General features: G+C 51.6%; 1 protein-coding gene across 1 annotated transcript in view; it reads left to right on the plus strand.

Moving 5' to 3' along the window:
• Nucleotides 1-19,324, plus strand: part of ACVR1B (activin A receptor type 1B) — a 142,855-nt gene that overhangs the window by 90,589 nt on the left and 32,942 nt on the right. The gene's annotated exons all lie outside the window — the stretch shown is intronic.

A 19,324-nucleotide genomic window follows, 5' to 3' on the forward strand; every position in this document is an offset into this window, starting at 1 on the left:
TAAAAAACAAGCATTGGCATAGCCAATAGGTCTCGCCTTTGGGACCTTATAAGTATTTAGTTATGCAGCACAATATCATTGGTACAAAAGCATCAACTGTTGCATGGCTAAACACTTATAAGGTCCCTATGCCAATGCTTGTTTTGTTATGGGGGGCATAAATAACAGGAGGGTGAAGGTCAGTCAGTCAGTTAGTGAGAGTGAGTGAGAGTCAGTCAGTGAGAGAGTGAGAGTCAGTCAGTGGGGGAGTCAGTCAGTGGGGGAGTCAGTCAGTGGGGGAGTCAGTCAGTGGGGGAGTCAGTCAGTGGGGGAGTCAGTCAGTGAGAGAGAGTGGGAAAGTGAGTCAGTGAGAGTGAGTCAGAGTGAGTCAGTCATTGAGTGAGTCAGAGTGAGTCAGTCATTGAGTGAGTCAGTGAGTGAAAGAGAGTGAGTCCGTGAGTCATTCAGTCTTTTAGCGAGAGTCAGTCAGTCTTTTAGCGAGAGTCAGTCAGTCTTTTAGCGAGAGTCAGTCAGTCTTTTAGTGAGAGTCAGTCAGTCTTTGAGTGAGAGAGAGTCAGTGAGAGTCGGTGAGAGAGAGTCAATCAGTGAGAGAGTCAATCAGTCAGTGAGAGGGAGTGTATGTCAGTGAGAGGGAGTGTATGTCAGTGAGAGGGAGTGTATGTCAGTGAGAGGGAGTGTATGTCAGTGAGAGGGAGTGTATGTCAGTGAGAGGGAGTGTATGTCAGTGAGAGGGAGTGTATGTCAGTGAGAGGGAGTGTATGTCAGTGAGAGGGAGTGTATGTCAGTGAGAGGGAGTGTATGTCAGTGAGAGGGAGTGTATGTCAGTGAGAGGGAGTGTATGTCAGTGAGAGGGAGTGTATGTCAGTGAGAGGGAGTGTATGTCAGTGAGAGGGAGTGTATGTCAGTGAGAGGGAGTGTATGTCAGTGAGAGGGAGTCTGTCAGTGAGAGGGAGTCTGTCAGTGAGAGTGAGTCTGTCAGTGAGAGTGAGTCTGTCAGTGAGAGTGAGTCTGTCAGTGAGAGTGAGTCTGTCAGTGAGAGTGAGTCTGTCAGTGAGAGTGAGTCTGTCAGTGAGAGTGAGTCTGTCAGTGAGAGTGAGTCTGTCAGTGAGAGTGAGTCTGTCAGTGAGAGTGAGTCTGTCAGTGGGAGTGAGTCTGTCTGTCAGTGGGAGTGAGTCTGTCTGTCAGTGGGAGTGAGTCTGTCTGTCAGTGGGAGTGAGTCTGTCTGTCAGTGGGAGTGAGTCTGTCTGTCAGTGGGAGTGAGTCTGTCTGTCAGTGGGAGTGAGTCTGTCTGTCAGTGGGAGTGAGTCTGTCTGTCAGTGGGAGTGAGTCTGTCTGTCAGTGGGAGTGAGTCTGTCTGTCAGTGGGAGTGAGTCTGTCTGTCAGTGGGAGTGAGTCTGTCTGTCAGTGGGAGGGAGTCTGTCTGTCAGTGGGAGGGAGTCTGTCTGTCAGTGGGAGGGAGTCTGTCTGTCAGTGGGAGGGAGTCTGTCTGTCAGTGGGAGGGAGTCTGTCTGTCAGTGGGAGGGAGTCTGTCTGTCAGTGGGAGGGAGTCTGTCTGTCAGTGGGAGGGAGTCTGTCTGTCAGTGGGAGGGAGTCTGTCTGTCAGTGGGAGGGAGTCTGTCTGTCAGTGGGAGGGAGTCTGTCTGTCAGTGGGAGGGAGTCTGTCTGTCAGTGGGAGGGAGTCTGTCTGTCAGTGGGAGGGAGTCTGTCTGTCAGTGGGAGTGAGTGTCTGTCAGTCAGTGAGAGCGAGTCTGTCAGTGAGAGTCTGTTAGTGAGAGTCGGTGAGAGTGAGTGAGAGTGAGTGTCAGTGAGAGTGAGTGAGAGTGAGTGTCAGTGAGAGTGAGTGTCAGTGAGAGTGAGTCTGTCAGTGAGGGTGAGTCTGTCAGTGAGGGTGAGTCTGTCAGTGAGGGTGAGTCTGTCAGTGAGGGTGAGTCTGTCAGTGAGGGTGAGTCTGTCAGTGAGGGCGAGTCTGTCAGTGAGGGCGAGTCTGTCAGTGGGGGCGAGTCTGTCAGTGGGGGCGAGTCTGTCAGTGGGGGCGAGTCTGTCAGTGGGGGCGAGTCTGTCAGTGGGGGCGAGTCTGTCAGTGGGGGCGAGTCTGTCAGTGGGGGCGAGTCTGTCAGTGGGGGTGAGTCTGTCAGTGGGGGTGAGTCTGTCAGTGGGGGTGAGTCTGTCAGTGGGGGTGAGTCTGTCAGTGAGAGAGAGTGGGAAAGTGAGTCATTGAGAGTGAGTCATTGAGAGTGAGTCATTGAGAGTGAGTCATTGAGAGTGAGTCATTGAGAGTGAGTCATTGAGAGTGAGTCAGAGTGAGTCAGTCATTGAGTGAGTCAGTCATTGAGTGAGTCAGTCATTGAGTGAGTCAGTGAGAGAGTAAGTTAGTGAGTGAAAGAGAGTGAGTCCGTGAGTCATTCAGTCTTTTAGCGAGAGTCAGTCAGTCTTTTAGCGAGAGTCAGTCAGTCTTTTAGCGAGAGTCAGTCAGTCTTTTAGTGAGAGTCAGTCTTTGAGTGAGAGAGAGTCAGTGAGAGTCGGTGAGAGAGAGTCAATCAGTGAGAGAGTCAATCAGTCAGTGAGAGGGAGTGTATGTCAGTGTGAGTCTGTCTGTCAGTGGGAGTGAGTCTGTCTGTCAGTGGGAGTGAGTCTGTCTGTCAGTGGGAGTGAGTCTGTCTGTCAGTGGGAGTGAGTCTGTCTGTCAGTGGGAGTGAGTCTGTCTGTCAGTGGGAGTGAGTCTGTCAGTGGGAGTGAGTCTGTCTGTCAGTGGGAGTGAGTCTGTCTGTCAGTGGGAGTGAGTCTGTCTGTCAGTGGGAGTGAGTCTGTCTGTCAGTGGGAGTGAGTGTCTGTCTGTCAGTGGGAGTGAGTGTCTGTCTGTCAGTGGGAGTGAGTGTCTGTCAGTGGGAGTGAGTGTCTGTCTGTCAGTGGGAGTGAGTGTCTGTCAGTCAGTGGGAGTGAGAGTCTGTCAGTGAGAGTCTGTCAGTGAGAGTCGGTGAGAGTGAGTGTCAGTGAGAGTGAGTGTCAGTGAGAGTGAGTGTCAGTGAGAGTGAGTGTCAGTGAGAGTGAAGGGGAGTCTGTCAGTGAGGGGGAGTCTGTCTGTCAGTGAGGGGGAGTCTGTCTGTCAGTGAGGGGGAGTCTGTCTGTCAGTGAGGGGGAGTCTGTCTGTCTGTCAGTGAGTGAGAGGGAGTCTGTCTGTCAGTGAGAGGGAGTCTGTCTGTCAGTGAGAGGGAGTCTGTCTGTCAGTGAGAGGGAGTCTGTCTGTCAGTGAGAGGGAGTCTGTCTGTCAGTGAGAGGGAGTCTGTCTGTCAGTGAGAGGGAGTCTGTCTGTCAGTGAGAGGGAGTCTGTCAGTGGGAGTGAGTCTGTCTGTCAGTGGGAGTGAGTCTGTCTGTCAGTGGGAGTGAGTCTGTCTGTCAGTGGGAGTGAGTGTCTGTCTGTCAGTGGGAGTGAGTGTCTGTCTGTCAGTGGGAGTGAGTGTCTGTCTGTCAGTGGGAGTGAGTGTCTGTCTGTCAGTGGGAGTGAGTGTCTGTCTGTCAGTGGGAGTGAGTGTCTGTCTGTCAGTGGGAGTGAGTGTCTGTCTGTCAGTGGGAGTGAGTGTCTGTCAGTCAGTGGGAGTGAGAGTCTGTCAGTGAGAGTCTGTCAGTGAGAGTCGGTGAGAGTGAGTGTCAGTGAGAGTGAGTGTCAGTGAGAGTGAGTGTCAGTGAGAGTGAGTGTCAGTGAGAGTGAAGGGGAGTCTGTCAGTGAGGGGGAGTCTGTCTGTCAGTGAGGGGGAGTCTGTCTGTCAGTGAGGGGGAGTCTGTCTGTCAGTGAGGGGGAGTCTGTCTGTCTGTCAGTGAGTGAGAGGGAGTCTGTCTGTCAGTGAGAGGGAGTCTGTCTGTCAGTGAGAGGGAGTCTGTCTGTCAGTGAGAGGGAGTCTGTCTGTCAGTGAGAGGGAGTCTGTCTGTCAGTGAGAGGGAGTCTGTCTGTCAGTGAGAGGGAGTCTGTCTGTCAGTGAGAGGGAGTCTGTCAGTGGGAGTGAGTCTGTCTGTCAGTGGGAGTGAGTCTGTCTGTCAGTGGGAGTGAGTCTGTCTGTCAGTGGGAGTGAGTGTCTGTCTGTCAGTGGGAGTGAGTGTCTGTCTGTCAGTGGGAGTGAGTGTCTGTCTGTCAGTGGGAGTGAGTGTCTGTCTGTCAGTGGGAGTGAGTGTCTGTCTGTCAGTGGGAGTGAGTGTCTGTCTGTCAGTGGGAGTGAGTGTCTGTCTGTCAGTGGGAGTGAGTGTCTGTCTGTCAGTGGGAGTGAGTGTCTGTCAGTCAGTGGGAGTGAGTGTCTGTCAGTGAGAGTCTGTCAGTGAGAGTCGGTGAGAGTGAGTGTCAGTGAGAGTGAGTGTCAGTGAGAGTGAGTGTCAGTGAGAGTGAGTCTGTCAGTGAGAGTGAGTCTGTCAGTGAGAGTGAGGGGGAGTCTGTCAGTGAGGGGGAGTCTGTCTGTCAGTGAGGGGGAGTCTGTCTGTCAGTGAGGGGGAGTCTGTCTGTCAGTGAGTGAGAGGGAGTCTGTCTGTCAGTGAGAGGGAGTCTGTCTGTCAGTGAGAGGGAGTCTGTCAGTGGGAGTGAGTGTCTGTCAGTCAGTGGGAGTGAGTCTGTCAGTGAGAGTCTGTTAGTGAGAGTCGGTGAGAGTGAGTGTCAGTGAGAGTGAGTCTGTGTGAGAGTGAGTCTGTCAGTGAGAGTGAGTTTGTCAGTGAGGGTGAGTCTGTCAGTGAGGGTGAGTCTGTCAGTGAGGGTGAGTCTGTCAGTGAGGGTGAGTCTGTCAGTGAGGGTGAGTCTGTCAGTGAGGGTGAGTCTGTCAGTGAGGGTGAGTCTGTCAGTGAGGGTGAGTCTGTCAGTGAGGGTGAGTCTGTCAGTGAGGGTGAGTCTGTCAGTGAGGGTGAGTCTGTCAGTGAGGGTGAGTCTGTCAGTGAGGGTGAGAGCGAGTCTGTCTGTGAGAGCGAGTCTGTCTGTGAGAGCGAGTCTGTCTGTGAGAGCGAGTGGGAGAGTCAGTCAGTGCGAGTGTGTCAGTGCGAGTGTGTCAGTGCGAGTGTGTCAGTGCGAGTGTGTCAGTGCGAGTGTGTCAGTGCGAGTGTGTCAGTGCGAGTGTCAGTGCGAGTGTGTCAGTGCGAGCGAGTTTGTCAGTGCGAGCGAGTTTGTCAGTGCGAGCGAGTTTGTCAGTGCGAGCGAGTTTGTCAGTGCGAGCGAGTTTGTCAGTGCGAGTGAGTTTGTCAGTGCGAGTGAGTTTGTCAGTGCGAGTGAGTTTGTCAGTGCGAGTGAGTTTGTCAGTGCGAGTGAGTTTGTCAGTGCGAGTGAGTTTGTCAGTGCGAGTGAGTTTGTCAGTCAGTGAGAGTGAGAGTCTGTCAGTGAGTGTCAGTGAGTGTCAGTGAGAGAGTGGGAGAGTGTCAGTGAGAGAGTGGGAGAGTGTCAGTGAGAGAGTGGGAGAGTGTCAGTGAGGGTCTGTTAGTGAGAGTTAGTGAAAGTGAGTCTGTCAGTGAGAGTGAGTGTCAGTGAGAGAGAGTGTCAGTCAGTGAGTGTCAGTGAGAGAGTGGGAGAGTGTCAGTGAGGGTCTGTTAGTGAGAGTGAGTCTGTCAGTGAGAGAGAGTGAGTCTTGTCAGTGAGAGAGAGTGAGTCTGTCAGTGAGCGAGAGTGAGTCTGTCAGTGAGCGAGAGCGAGAGTGAGTCTGTCAGTGAGCGAGAGCGAGAGTGAGTCTGTCAGTGAGCGAGAGCGAGAGTGAGTCTGTCAGTGAGCGAGAGTGAGTCTGTCAGTGAGCGAGAGTGAGTCTGTCAGTGAGCGAGAGTGAGTCTGTCAGTGAGCGAGAGTGAGTCTGTCAGTGAGCGAGAGTGAGTCTGTCAGTGAGAGAGAGTGAGTCTGTCAGTGAGAGTGAGTCTGTCAGTGAGAGTGAGTCTGTCAGAGTCTGTTAGTGAGAGTTAGTGAGAGTGAGTCTGTCAGTGCGAGTGAGTTTGTCAGTGCGAGTGAGTTTGTCAGTGCGAGTGAGTTTGTCAGTGCGAGTGAGTTTGTCAGTGCGAGTGAGTTTGTCAGTCAGTGAGAGTGAGAGTCTGTCAGTGAGTGTCAGTGAGTGTCAGTGAGAGAGTGGGAGAGTGTCAGTGAGAGAGTGGGAGAGTGTCAGTGAGAGAGTGGGAGAGTGTCAGTGAGGGTCTGTTAGTGAGAGTTAGTGAAAGTGAGTCTGTCAGTGAGAGTGAGTGTCAGTGAGAGTGAGTGTCAGTGAGAGTGAGTGTCAGTGAGAGTGAGTGAGTCTGTCAGTTAGTGAGTCAGTCAGTGAGTGTCAGTGAGAGAGTGAGTCTGTCAGTGAGCGAGAGTGAGTCTGTCAGTGAGCGAGAGTGAGTCTGTCAGTGAGCGAGAGTGAGTCTGTCAGTGAGCGAGAGTGAGTCTGTCAGTGAGCGAGAGTGAGTCTGTCAGTGAGCGAGAGTGAGTCTGTCAGTGAGCGAGAGCGAGAGTGAGTCTGTCAGTGAGCGAGAGCGAGAGTGAGTCTGTCAGTGAGCGAGAGTGAGTCTGTCAGTGAGCGAGAGTGAGTCTGTCAGTGAGCGAGAGTGAGTCTGTCAGTGAGCGAGAGTGAGTCTGTCAGTGAGAGAGAGTGAGTCTGTCAGTGAGAGTGAGTCTGTCAGTGAGAGTGAGTCTGTCAGAGTCTGTTAGTGAGAGTTAGTGAGAGTGAGTCTGTCAGTGAGAGTGAGTGTCAGTGAGCGAGAGTGAGTCTGTCAGTGAGCGAGAGTGAGTCTGTCAGTGAGCGAGAGTGAGTCTGTCAGTGAGCGAGAGTGAGTCTGTCAGTGAGCGAGAGTGAGTCTGTCAGTGAGCGAGAGTGAGTCTGTCAGTGAGAGAGAGTGAGTGTCAGTGAGAGAGAGAGAGTCTGTCAGTGAGAGAGAGAGTCTGTTAGTGAGAGAGAGAGAGTGAGTCAGTGAGAGTGAGTTTGTCAGTGAGAGTGAGTTTGTCAGTGAGAGTGAGTCTGTCAGTGAGAGAGAGTGTCAGTCAGTGAGTGTCAGTGAGAGAGTGGGAGAGTGTCAGTGAGGGTCTGTTAGTGAGAGTGAGTCAGTGAGAGTGAGTGAGTCTGTCAGTGAGAGAGAGTGAGTCTGTCAGTCAGTGAGAGTGAGTGTCAGTGAGAGAGAGTGTCAGTCAGTGAGTGTCAGTGAGAGAGTGGGAGAGTGTCAGTGAGGGTCTGTTAGTGAGAGTGAGTCTGTCAGTGAGAGAGAGTGAGTCTTGTCAGTGAGAGAGAGTGAGTCTGTCAGTGAGAGTGAGTCTGTCAGTGAGAGAGAGTGAGTCTGTCAGTGAGAGAGAGTGAGTCTGTCAGTGAGAGAGAGTGAGTCTGTCAGTGAGAGAGAATAAGTCTGTCAGTGAGAGAGAGTGAGTCTGTCAGTGAGAGTGAGTCTGTCAGTGAGAGTGAGTCTGTCAGTCTGTTAGTGAGAGTGAGTCTGTCAGTGAGAGTGAGTGTCAGTGAGAGAGAGTGTCTGTCAGTCAGTGAGTGTCAGTGAGCGAGAGTGAGTCTGTCAGTGAGCGAGAGTGAGTCTGTCAGTGAGCGAGAGTGAGTCTGTCAGTGCGAGAGTGAGTCTGTCAGTGAGCGAGAGTGAGTCTGTCAGTGAGAGAGAGTGAGTCTGTCAGTGAGAGAGAGTGAGTCTGTCAGTGAGAGAGAGAGTCTGTTAGTGAGAGAGAGAGAGTGAGTCAGTGAGAGTGAGTTTGTCAGTGAGAGTGAGTCTGTCAGTGAGAGAGTGTCAGTCAGTGAGTGTCAGTGAGAGAGTGGGAGAGTGTCAGTGAGGGTCTGTTAGTGAGAGTGAGTCAGTGAGAGTGAGTTTGTCAGTGAGTGAGTTTGTCAGTGAGAGTGAGTTTGTCAGTGAGAGAGTCAGTGAGAATGAGTCTGTCAGTCAGTGAGAGTGAGTCTGTCAGTCAGTGAGAGTGAGTCTGTCAGTCAGTGAGAGTGAGTGTCAGTGAGAGTGAGTCTGTCAGTCAGTGAGAGTGAGTCTGTCAGTCAGTGAGAGTGAGTCTGTCAGTCAGTCAGTGAGAGTCTGTTAGTGAGTGAGAGTCTGTTAGTGAGTGAGAGTCTGTTAGTGAGTGAGAGTCTGTTAGTGAGTGAGAGTCTGTTAGTGAGTGAGAGTCTGTTAGTGAGTGAGAGTCTGTTAGTGAGTGAGAGTCTGTTAGTGAGTGAGAGTCTGTTAGTGAGTGAGAGTCTGTTAGTGAGTGAGAGTCTGTTAGTGAGTGAGAGTCTGTCAGTGAGTGAGAGTCTGTCAGTGAGTGAGAGTCTGTCAGTGAGAGTGAGAGTCTGTCAGTGAGAGTGAGAGTCTGTCAGTGAGAGTGAGTTTGTCAGTGAGAGTGAGTTTGTCAGTGAGAGTGAGTTTGTCAGTGAGAGTGAGTTTGTCAGTGAGAGTGAGTTTGTCAGTGAGAGTGAGTTTGTCAGTGAGAGTGAGTTTGTCAGTGAGAGTGAGTTTGTCAGTGAGAGTGAGTTTGTCAGTGAGAGTGAGTTTGTCAGTGAGAGTGAGTTTGTCAGTGAGAGTGAGTTTGTCAGTGAGAGTGAGTTTGTCAGTGAGAGTGAGTTTGTCAGTGAGAGTGAGTCTGTCAGTGAGAGTGAGTCTGTCTGTCAGTGAGAGTGAGTTTGTCAGTGAGAGTGAGTTTGTCAGTGAGAGTGAGTTTGTCAGTGAGAGTGAGTTTGTCAGTGAGAGTGAGTTTGTCAGTGAGAGTGAGTCTGTCTGTCAGTGAGAGTGAGTCTGTCTGTCAGTGAGAGTGAGTCTGTCTGTCAGTGAGAGTGAGTCTGTCTGTCAGTGAGAGTGAGTCTGTCTGTCAGCGAGAGTGAGTCTGTCTGTCAGTGAGAGTGAGTCTGTCTGTCAGTGAGAGTGAGTCTGTCTGTCAGTGAGAGTGAGTCTGTCTGTCAGTGAGAGGGAGTCTGTCAGTGAGAGGGAGTCTGTCTGTCAGTGGGAGTGAGTGTCTGTCAGTCAGTGGGAGTGAGTCTGTCAGTGAGAGTCTGTTAGTGAGAGTCGGTGAGAGTGAGTGTCAGTGAGAGTGAGTTTGTCAGTGAGAGTGAGTTTGTCAGTGAGAGTGAGTTTGTCAGTGAGAGTGAGTTTGTCAGTGAGAGTGAGTTTGTCAGTGAGAGTGAGTTTGTCAGTGAGAGTGAGTTTGTCAGTGAGAGTGAGTTTGTCAGTGAGAGTGAGTTTGTCAGTGAGAGTGAGTCTGTCTGTCAGTGAGAGTGAGTCTGTCTGTCAGTGAGAGTGAGTCTGTCTGTCAGTGAGAGTGAGTCTGTCTGTCAGTGAGAGTGAGTCTGTCTGTCAGTGAGAGTGAGTCTGTCTGTCAGTGAGAGTGAGTCTGTCTGTCAGTGAGAGTGAGTCTGTCTGTCAGTGAGAGTGAGTCTGTCTGTCAGTGAGAGTGAGTCTGTCTGTCAGTGAGAGTGAGTCTGTCTGTCAGTGAGAGTGAGTCTGTCTGTCAGTGAGAGTGAGTCTGTCTGTCAGTGAGAGTGAGTCTGTCTGTCAGTGAGAGTGAGTCTGTCAGTCAGTGAGTGAGTCTTGTCAGTGAGAGTCTGTCAGTGAGAGAGTCTTGTCAGTGAGAGTCTGTCAGTGAGAGAGAGTGAGTCTGTCAGTGAGAGAGTGAGTCTGTCAGTGAGAGAGTGAGTCTGTCAGTGAGAGAGTGAGTCTGTCAATGAGAGAGAGTGAGTCTGTCAGTGAGAGAGAGTGAGTCTGTCAGTGAGAGAGAGTGAGTCTGTCAGTGAGAGAGAGTGAGTCTGTCAGTGAGAGAGAGTGAGTCTGTCAGTGAGAGAGAGTGAGTCTGTCAGTGAGAGAGAGTGAGTCTGTCAGTGAGAGAGAGTGAGTCTGTCAGTGGGGGTGAGTGTCAGTGGGGGTGAGTGTCAGTGGGGGTGAGTGTCAGTGGGGGTGAGTCTGTCAGTGGGGGTGAGTCTGTCAGTGGGGGTGAGTCTGTCAGTGAGAGTGAGTCATTGAGAGTGAGTCAGAGTGAGTCAGTCATTGAGTGAGTCAGTGAGAGAGTAAGTTAGTCAGTGAGTGAAAGAGAGTGAGTCCGTGAGTCATTCAGTCTTTTAGCGAGAGTCAGTCAGTCTTTTAGCGAGAGTCAGTCAGTCTTTTAGCGAGAGTCAGTCAGTCTTTTAGCGAGAGTCAGTCAGTCTTTTAGTGAGAGTCAGTCTTTGAGTGAGAGAGAGTCAGTGAGAGTCGGTGAGAGAGAGTCAATCAGTGAGAGAGTCAATCAGTCAGTGAGAGGGAGTGTATGTCAGAGTGAGTCTGTCTGTCAGTGAGAGTGAGTCTGTCAGTGAGAGTCTGTTAGTGAGAGTCGGTGAGAGTGAGTGTCAGTGAGAGTGAGTTTGTCAGTGAGAGTGAGTTTGTCAGTGAGAGTGAGTTTGTCAGTGAGAGTGAGTTTGTCAGTGAGAGTGAGTTTGTCAGTGAGAGTGAGTTTGTCAGTGAGAGTGAGTTTGTCAGTGAGAGTGAGTTTGTCAGTGAGAGTGAGTTTGTCAGTGAGAGTGAGTTTGTCAGTGAGAGTGAGTTTGTCAGTGAGAGTGAGTCTGTCTGTCAGTGAGAGTGAGTCTGTCTGTCAGTGAGAGTGAGTCTGTCTGTCAGTGAGAGTGAGTCTGTCTGTCAGTGAGAGTGAGTCTGTCTGTCAGTGAGAGTGAGTCTGTCTGTCAGTGAGAGTGAGTCTGTCTGTCAGTGAGAGTGAGTCTGTCTGTCAGTGAGAGTGAGTCTGTCTGTCAGTGAGAGTGAGTCTGTCTGTCAGTGAGAGTGAGTCTGTCTGTCAGTGAGAGTGAGTCTGTCTGTCAGTGAGAGTGAGTCTGTCTGTCAGTGAGAGTGAGTCTGTCTGTCAGTGAGAGTGAGTCTGTCTGTCAGTGAGAGTGAGTCTGTCAGTCAGTGAGTGAGTCTTGTCAGTGAGAGTCTGTCAGTGAGAGAGAGTGAGTCTGTCAGTGAGAGAGTGAGTCTGTCAGTGAGAGAGTGAGTCTGTCAGTGAGAGAGTGAGTCTGTCAATGAGAGAGAGTGAGTCTGTCAGTGAGAGAGAGTGAGTCTGTCAGTGAGAGAGAGTGAGTCTGTCAGTGAGAGAGAGTGAGTCTGTCAGTGAGAGAGAGTGAGTCTGTCAGTGAGAGAGAGTGAGTCTGTCAGTGAGAGAGAGTGAGTCTGTCAGTGAGAGAGAGTGAGTCTGTCAGTGGGGGTGAGTGTCAGTGGGGGTGAGTGTCAGTGGGGGTGAGTGTCAGTGGGGGTGAGTGTCAGTGGGGGTGAGTCTGTCAGTGGGGGTGAGTCTGTCAGTGGGGGTGAGTCTGTCAGTGAGAGTGAGTCATTGAGAGTGAGTCAGAGTGAGTCAGTCATTGAGTGAGTCAGTGAGAGAGTAAGTTAGTCAGTGAGTGAAAGAGAGTGAGTCCGTGAGTCATTCAGTCTTTTAGCGAGAGTCAGTCAGTCTTTTAGCGAGAGTCAGTCAGTCTTTTAGCGAGAGTCAGTCAGTCTTTTAGCGAGAGTCAGTCAGTCTTTTAGTGAGAGTCAGTCTTTGAGTGAGAGAGAGTCAGTGAGAGTCGGTGAGAGAGAGTCAATCAGTGAGAGAGTCAATCAGTCAGTGAGAGGGAGTGTATGTCAGAGTGAGTCTGTCTGTCAGTGAGAGTGAGTCTGTCAGTGAGAGTGAGTCTGTCTGTCAGTGGGAGTGAGTCTGTCTGTCAGTGGGAGTGAGTCTGTCTGTTAGTGGGAGTGAGTCTGTCTGTCAGTGGGAGTGAGTCTGTCTGTCAGTGGGAGTGAGTCTGTCTGTCAGTGGGAGTGAGTCTGTCTGTTAGTGGGAGTGAGTCTGTCTGTCAGTGGGAGTGAGTCTGTCTGTCAGTGGGAGTGAGTCTGTCTGTCAGTGGGAGTGAGTCTGTCTGTCAGTGGGAGTGAGTCTGTCTGTCAGTGGGAGTGAGTCTGTCTGTCAGTGGGAGTGAGTCTATCTGTCAGTGGGAGTGAGTCTGTGTGTCAGTGGGAGTGAGTCTGTGTGTCAGTGGGAGTGAGTCTGTGTGTCAGTGGGAGTGAGTGTCTGTCTGTCAGTGGGAGTGAGTGTCTGTCTGTCAGTGGGAGTGAGTGTCTGTCTGTCAGTGGGAGTGAGTGTCTGTCAGTGGGAGTGAGTGTCTGTCAGTGGGAGTGAGTGTCTGTCTGTCAGTGGGAGTGAGTGTCTGTCTGTCAGTGGGAGTGAGTGTCTGTCAGTGGGAGTGAGTGTCTGTCTGTCAGTGGGAGTGAGTGTCTGTCTGTCAGTGGGAGTGAGTGTCTGTCAGTCAGTGGGAGTGAGTCTGTCAGTGTCTGTTAGTGAGAGTCGGTGAGAGTGAGTGTCGGTGAGAGTGAGTGTCGGTGAGAGTGAGTGTCGGTGAGAGTGAGTGTCGGTGAGAGTGAGTGTCGGTGAGAGTGAGTGTCGGTGAGAGTGAGTGTCGGTGAGAGTGAGTGTCGGTGAGAGTGAGTGTCGGTGAGAGTGAGTGTCGGTGAGAGTGAGTGTCGGTGAGAGTGAGTGTCGGTGAGAGTGAGTGTCGGTGAGAGTGAGTGTCGGTGAGAGTGAGTGTCGGTGAGAGTGAGTGTCGGTGAGAGTGAGTGTCGGTGAGAGTGAGTGTCGGTGAGAGTGTGTCGGTGAGAGTGAGTGTCGGTGAGAGTGTGTCGGTGAGAGTGAGTGTCGGTGAGAGTGAGTGTCGGTGAGAGTGAGTGTCGGTGAGAGTGAGTGTCGGTGAGAGTGAGTGTCGGTGAGAGTGAGTGTCGGTGAGAGTGAGTGTCGGTGAGAGTGAGTGTCGGTGAGAGTGAGTGTCGGTGAGAGTGAGTGTCGGTGAGAGTGAGTGTCGGTGAGAGTGAGTGTCGGTGAGAGTGAGTGTCGGTGAGAGTGAGTGTCGGTGAGAGTGAGTGTCGGTGAGAGTGAGTGTCGGTGAGAGTGAGTGTCGGTGAGAGTGAGTGTCGGTGAGAGTGAGTGTCGGTGAGAGTGAGTGTCAGTGAGAGTGAGTCTGTCAGTGAGAGTGAGGGGGAGTCTGTCAGTGAGAGTGAGGGGGAGTCTGTCAGTGAGGGGGAGTCTGTCTGTCAGTGAGGGGGAGTCTGTCTGTCAGTGAGGGGGAGTCTGTCTGTCAGTGAGGGGGAGTCTGTCTGTCAGTGAGGGGGAGTCTGTCTGTCAGTGAGGGGGAGTCTGTCTGTCAGTGAGGGGGAGTCTGTCTGTCAGTGAGGGGGAGTCTGTCTGTCAGTGAGGGGGAGTCTGTCTGTCAGTGAGGGGGAGTCTGTCTGTCAGTGAGGGGGAGTCTGTCTGTCAGTGAGGGGGAGTCTGTCTGTCAGTGAGGGGGAGTCTGTCAGTGAGGGGGAGTCTGTCTGTCAGTGAGTGGGAGTCTGTCTGTCAGTGAGAGGGAGTCTGTCAGTGAGAGTGAGTCTGTCTGTCAGTGAGTGGGAGTCTGTCTGTGAGAGTGAGTCTGTCTGTCAGTGAGAGAGAGTGAGTCTGTCAGTGAGAGTGAGGGAGAGTCTGTCAGTGAGAGTGAGGGAGAGTCTGTCAGTGAGAGTGAGGGAGAGTCTGTCAGTGAGAGTGAGGGAGAGTCTGTCAGTGAGAGTGAGGGAGAGTCTGTCAGTGAGAGTGAGGGAGAGTCTGTCAGTGAGAGGGAGTCTGTCTGTCAGTGGGAGTGAGTCTGTCTGTCAGTGGGAGTGAGTCTGTCTGTCAGTGGGAGTGAGTCTGTCAGTGGGAGTGAGTCTGTCTGTCAGTGGGAGTGAGTCTGTCTGTCAGTGGGAGTGAGTCTGTCTGTCAGTGAGTGGGAGTCTGTCTGTCAGTGAGAGGGAGTCTGTCAGTGAGAGTGAGTCTGTCTGTCAGTGAGAGTGAGGGAGAGTCTGTCAGTGAGAGTGAGGGAGAGTCTGTCAGTGAGAGTGAGGGAGAGTCTGTCAGTGAGAGTGAGGGAGAGTCTGTCAGTGAGAGTGAGGGAGAGTCTGTCAGTGAGAGTGAGGGAGAGTCTGTCAGTGAGAGTGAGGGAGAGTCTGTCAGTGAGAGGGAGTCTGTCTGTCAGTGGGAGTGAGTCTGTCTGTCAGTGGGAGTGAGTCTGTCTGTCAGTGGGAGTGAGTCTGTCTGTCAGTGGGAGTGAGTCTGTCTGTCAGTGGGAGTGAGTGTCTGTCTGTCAGTGGGAGTGAGTGTCTGTCAGTCAGTGAGAGTGAGTCTGTCAGTGAGAGTCTGTTAGTGAGAGTCGGTGAGAGTGAGTGTCGGTGAGAGTGAGTGTCAGTGAGAGTGAGTGTCAGTGAGAGTGAGTGTCATTGAGAGTGAGTGTCAGTGAGAGTGAGTGTCAGTGAGAGTGAGTCTGTCAGTGAGAGTGAGGGGGAGTCTGTCAGTGAGGGGGAGTCTGTCTGTCAGTGAGGGGGAGTCTGTCTGTCAGTGAGGGGGAGTCTGTCTGTCAGTGAGGGGGAGTCTGTCTGTCAGTGAGTGAGAGGGAGTCTGTCAGTCGGTGAGAGTGAGTCTGTCAGTGAGGGTGAGTCTGTCAGTGAGGGTGAGTCTGTCAGTGAGGGTGAGTCTGTCAGTGAGGGTGAGTCTGTCAGTGAGGGTGAGTCTGTCAGTGAGGGTGAGTCTGTCAGTGAGGGTGAGTCTGTCAGTGAGGGTGAGTCTGTCAGTGAGGGTGAGTCTGTCAGTGAGGGTGAGTCTGTCAGTGAGGGTGAGGGTGAGTCTGTCAGTGAGGGTGAGTCTGTCAGTGAGGGTGAGGGTGAGTCTGTCAGTGAGGGTGAGTCTGTCAGTGAGGGTGAGGGTGAGTCTGTCAGTGAGGGTGAGTCTGTCAGTGAGGGTGAGTCTGTCAGTGAGGGTGAGTCTGTCAGTGAGGGTGAGTCTGTCAGTGAAGGTGAGTCTGTCAGTGAGGGGGAGTCTGTCAGTGAGGGGGAGTCTGTCAGTGAGGGTGAGTTTGTCAGTGAGGGTGAGAGCGAGTCTGTCTGTGAGAGCGAGTGGGAGAGTCAGTCAGTGCGAGTGTGTCAGTGCGAGTGTGTCAGTGCGAGTGTGTCAGTGCGAGTGTGTCAGTGCGAGTGTGTCAGTGCGAGTGTGTCAGTGCGAGTGTGTCAGTGCGAGTGTGTCAGTGCGAGTGTGTCAGTGCGAGTGTGTCAGTGCGAGTGTGTCAGTGCGAGTGTGTCAGTGCGAGTGTGTCAGTGCGAGTGTGTCAGTGCGAGTGTGTCAGTGCGAGTGTGTCAGTGCGAGTGTGTCAGTGCGAGAGAGTGAGTGTCAGTGCGAGAGAGTGAGTGTCAGTGCGAGAGAGTGAGTGTCAGTGCGAGAGAGTGAGTGTCAGTGCGAGAGAGTGAGTGTCAGTGCGAGAGAGTGAGTGTCAGTGCGAGAGAGTGAGTGTCAGTGAGAGAGAGTGAGTGTCAGTGAGAGAGAGTCTGTCAGTCAGTGAGAGAGAGTCTGTCAGTCAGTGAGTGAGAGTCTGTCAGTCTGTCAGTGAGTGTCAGTGAGAGAGTGGGAGAGTGTCAGTGAGGGTCTGTTAGTGAGAGTTAGTGAAAGTGAGTCTGTCAGTGAGAGTGAGTGTCAGTGAGTGTCAGTGAGAGTGAGTGTCAGTGAGAGTGAGTGAGTCTGTCAGTGAGCGAGAGTGAGTCTGTCAGTGAGCGAGAGTGAGTCTGTCAGTGAGCGAGAGTGAGTCTGTCAGTGAGCGAGAGAGAGTGAGTCTGTCAGTGAGCGAGAGAGAGTGAGTCTGTCAGTGAGAGTGAGTCTGTCAGTGAGAGTGAGTCTGTCAGTGAGAGTGAGTCTGTCAGTGAGAGTGAGTCTGTCAGAGTCTGTTAGTGAGAGTTAGTGAGAGTGAGTCTGTCAGAGTCTGTTAGTGAGAGTTAGTGAGAGTGAGTCTGTCAGTGAGAGTGAGTGTCAGTGAGCGAGAGTGAGTCTGTCAGTGAGCGAGAGTGAGTCTGTCAGTGAGCGAGAGTGAGTCTGTCAGTGAGCGAGAGTGAGTCTGTCAGTGAGCGAGAGTGAGTCTGTCAGTGAGAGAGAGTGAGTCTGTCAGTGAGAGAGAGAGAGTCTGTCAGTGAGAGAGAGAGTCTGTTAGTGAGAGAGAGAGAGTGAGTCAGTGAGAGTGAGTTTGTCAGTGAGAGTGAGTTTGTCAGTGAGGGTGAGTCTGTCAGTGAGAGAGAGTGTCAGTCAGTGAGTGTCAGTGAGAGAGTGGGAGAGTGTCAGTGAGGGTCTGTTAGTGAGAGGGAGTGAGTCAGTGAGAGTGAGTGAGTCTGTCAGTCAGTGAGAGTGAGTCTGTCAGTCAGTGAGAGTGAGTCTGTCAGTGAGAGAGAGTGAGTCTGTCAGTGAGAGAGAGTCTGTCAGTGAGAGAGTGAGTCTGTCAGTGAGAGAGTGAGTCTGTCAGTGAGAGAGTGAGTCTGTCAGTGAGAGAGAGTGAGTCTGTCAGTGAGAGAGAGTGAGTCTGTCAGTGAGAGAGAGTGAGTCTGTCAGTGAGAGAGAGTGAGTCTGTCAGTGAGAGAGAGTGAGTCTGTCAGTGAGAGAGAGTGAGAGAGAGTGAGTCTGTCAGTGAGAGTGAGTCTGTCAGAGTCTGTTAGTGAGAGTTAGTGAGAGTGAGTGTCAGTGAGAGAGAGAGAGTCTGTCAGTCAGTGAGTGTCAGTGAGCGAGAGTGAGTCTGTCAGTGAGCGAGAGTGAGTCTGTCAGTGAGAGAGAGTGAGTCTGTCAGTGAGAGAGAGAGAGTGAGTCTGTCAGTGAGAGTGAGAGTCTGTTAGTGAGAGAGAGAGAGTCTGTCAGTGAGAGAGAGTGAGTCTGTCAGTGAGAGAGAGTGTCAGTCAGTGAGTGTCAGTGAGAGAGTGGGAGAGTGTCAGTGAGGGTCTGTTAGTGAGAGTGAGTGAGTCAGTGAGAGTGAGTGAGTCTGTCAGTCAGTGAGAGTGAGTCTGTCAGTGAAAGAGAGTGAGTCTTGTCAGTGAGTCTGTCAGTGAGAGAGAGTGAGTCTGTCAGTGAGAGATTGAGTCTGTCAGTGAGAGAGAGTGAGTCTGTCAGTGAGAGAGAGTGAGTCTGTCAGTGAGAGAGAGTGAGAGAGAGTGAGTCTGTCAGTGAGAGAGTATGTCTGTCAGTGAGAGAGAGTGAGTGTCAGTGAGAGTGAGTCTGTCAGTGAGAGTGAGTCTGTCAGTGAGAGTGAGTCTGTCAGAGTCTGTTAGTGAGAGTTAGTGAGAGTGAGTGTCAGTGAGAGTGAGTGTCAGTGAGAGTGAGTTTGTCAGTGAGAGAGTCAGTGAGAATGAGTCTGTCAGTCAGTGAGAGTGAGTCTGTCTGTCAGTGAGAGTGAGTCTGTCTGTCAGTGAGAGTGAGTCTGTCAGTGAGAGTGAGTCTGTCTGTCAGTGAGAGTGAGTCTGTCTGTCAGTGAGAGTGAGTCTGTCTGTCAGTGAGAGTGAGTCTGTCTGTCAGTGAGAGTGAGTCTGTCTGTCAGTGAGAGTGAGTCTGTCTGTCAGTGAGAGTGAGTGTCTGTCAGTGAGAGTGAGTCTGTCAGTCAGTGAGTGAGTCTTGTCAGTGAGAGTCTGTCAGTGAGAGAGAGTGAGTCTGTCAATGAGAGAGAGTGAGTCTGTCAGTGAGAGAGAGTGAGTCTGTCAGTGAGAGAGAGTGAGTCTGTCAGTGAGAGAGAGTGAGTCTGTCAGTGAGAGAGAGTGAGTCTGTCAGTGAGAGAGAGTGAGTCTGTCAGTGAGAGAGAGTGAGTCTGTCAGTGAGAGAGAGTGAGTGTCAGTGAGAGTGAGTCTGTCAGTGAGAGTGAGTCTGTCAGTGAGAGTGAGTCTGTCAGTGAGAGTGAGTCTGTCAGTGAGAGTGAGTCTGTCAGTGAGAGTGAGTCTGTCAGTGAGTCTGTCAGTGAGAGAGAGTGAGTCTTGTCAGTGAGTCTGTCAGTGAGAGAGAGTGAGTCTGTCAATGAGAGAGAGTGAGTCTGTCAATGAGAGAGAGTGAGTCTGTCAGTGAGAGAGAGTGAGTCTGTCAGTGAGAGAGAGTGAGTCTGTCAGTGAGAGAGAGTGAGTCTGTCAGTGAGAGAGAGTGAGTCTGTCAGTGAGAGAGTGAGTCTGTCAGTGAGAGTGAGTCTGTCAGTGAGAGTGAGTCTGTCAGTGAGAGTGAGTCTGTCAGTGAGAGTGAGTCTGTCAGTGAGAGTGAGTCTGTCAGTGAGAGTGAGTCTGTCAGTCTGTTAGTGAGAGTCAGTGAGAGTGAGTGTCAGTGAGAGTGAGTGTCAGTGAGAGTGAGTGTCAGTGAGAGTGAGTGTCAGTGAGAGTGAGTGTCAGTGAGAGTGAGTCTTGTCAGTGAGAGTGAGTGTCAGTGAGAGTGAGTCTTGTCAGTGAGAGTGAGTCTTGTCAGTGAGAGTGAGTCTTGTCAGTGAGAGTGAGTCTTGTCAGTGAGAGTGAGTCTTGTCAGTGAGAGTGAGTCTTGTCAGTGAGAGTGAGTCTTGTCAGTGAGAGTGAGTCTTGTCAGTGAGAGTGAGTCTTGTCAGTGAGAGTGAGTCTTGTCAGTGAGAGTGAGTCTTGTCAGTGAGAGTGAGTCTTGTCAGTGAGAGTGAGTCTTGTCAGTGAGAGAGAGTCTTGTCAGTGAGAGAGAGTCTTGTCAGTGAGAGAGAGAGTCTTTCAGTCAGTGAGAGAGAGAGTCTTTCAGTCAGTGAGAGAGAGAGTCTTTCAGTCAGTGAGTGAGTCTGTCAGTGAGAGAGAGTGAGTCTGTCAGTGAGCGAGAGTGAGTCTGTCAGTGAGCGAGAGTGAGTCTGTCAGTGAGAGAGAGTGAGTCTGTCAGTGAGAGAGTGAGTCTGTCAGTGAGAGAGTGTGAGTCTGTCAGTGAGAGAGAGTGAGTCTGTCAATGAGAGAGAGTGAGTCTGTCAGTGAGAGAGAGTGAGTCTGTCAGTGAGAGAGAGTGAGTCTGTCAGTGAGAGAGAGTGAGTCTGTCAGTGAGAGAGAGTGAGTCTGTCAGTGAGAGAGTGAGTCTGTCAGTGAGAGAGAGTCTGTCAGTGAGAGTGAGTCTGTCAGTGAGAGTGAGTCTGTCAGTGAGAGTGAGTCTGTCAGTGAGAGTGAGTCTGTCAGTGAGAGTGAGTCTGTCAGTGAGAGTGAGTCTGTCAGTGAGAGTGAGTCTGTCAGTGAGTCTGTCAGTGAGAGAGAGTGAGTCTTGTCAGTGAGTCTGTCAGTGAGAGAGAGTGAGTCTGTCAATGAGAGAGAGTGAGTCTGTCAATGAGAGAGAGTGAGTCTGTCAGTGAGAGAGAGTGAGTCTGTCAGTGAGAGAGAGTGAGTCTGTCAGTGAGAGAGAGTGAGTCTGTCAGTGAGAGAGAGTGAGTCTGTCAGTGAGAGAGAGTGAGTCTGTCAGTGAGAGAGAGTGAGTCTGTCAGTGAGAGAGAGTGAGTCTGTCAGTGAGAGAGAGTGAGTCTGTCAGTGAGAGAGAGTGAGTCTGTCAGTGAGAGAGAGTGAGTCTGTCAGTGAGAGAGAGTGAGTCTGTCAGTGAGAGAGAGTGAGTCTGTCAGTGAGAGTGAGTCTG

This window comes from Triturus cristatus, chromosome 4_2 (genome assembly GCF_964204655.1).
Source record: "Triturus cristatus chromosome 4_2, aTriCri1.1, whole genome shotgun sequence".
NCBI lineage: Eukaryota > Metazoa > Chordata > Amphibia > Caudata > Salamandridae > Triturus > Triturus cristatus.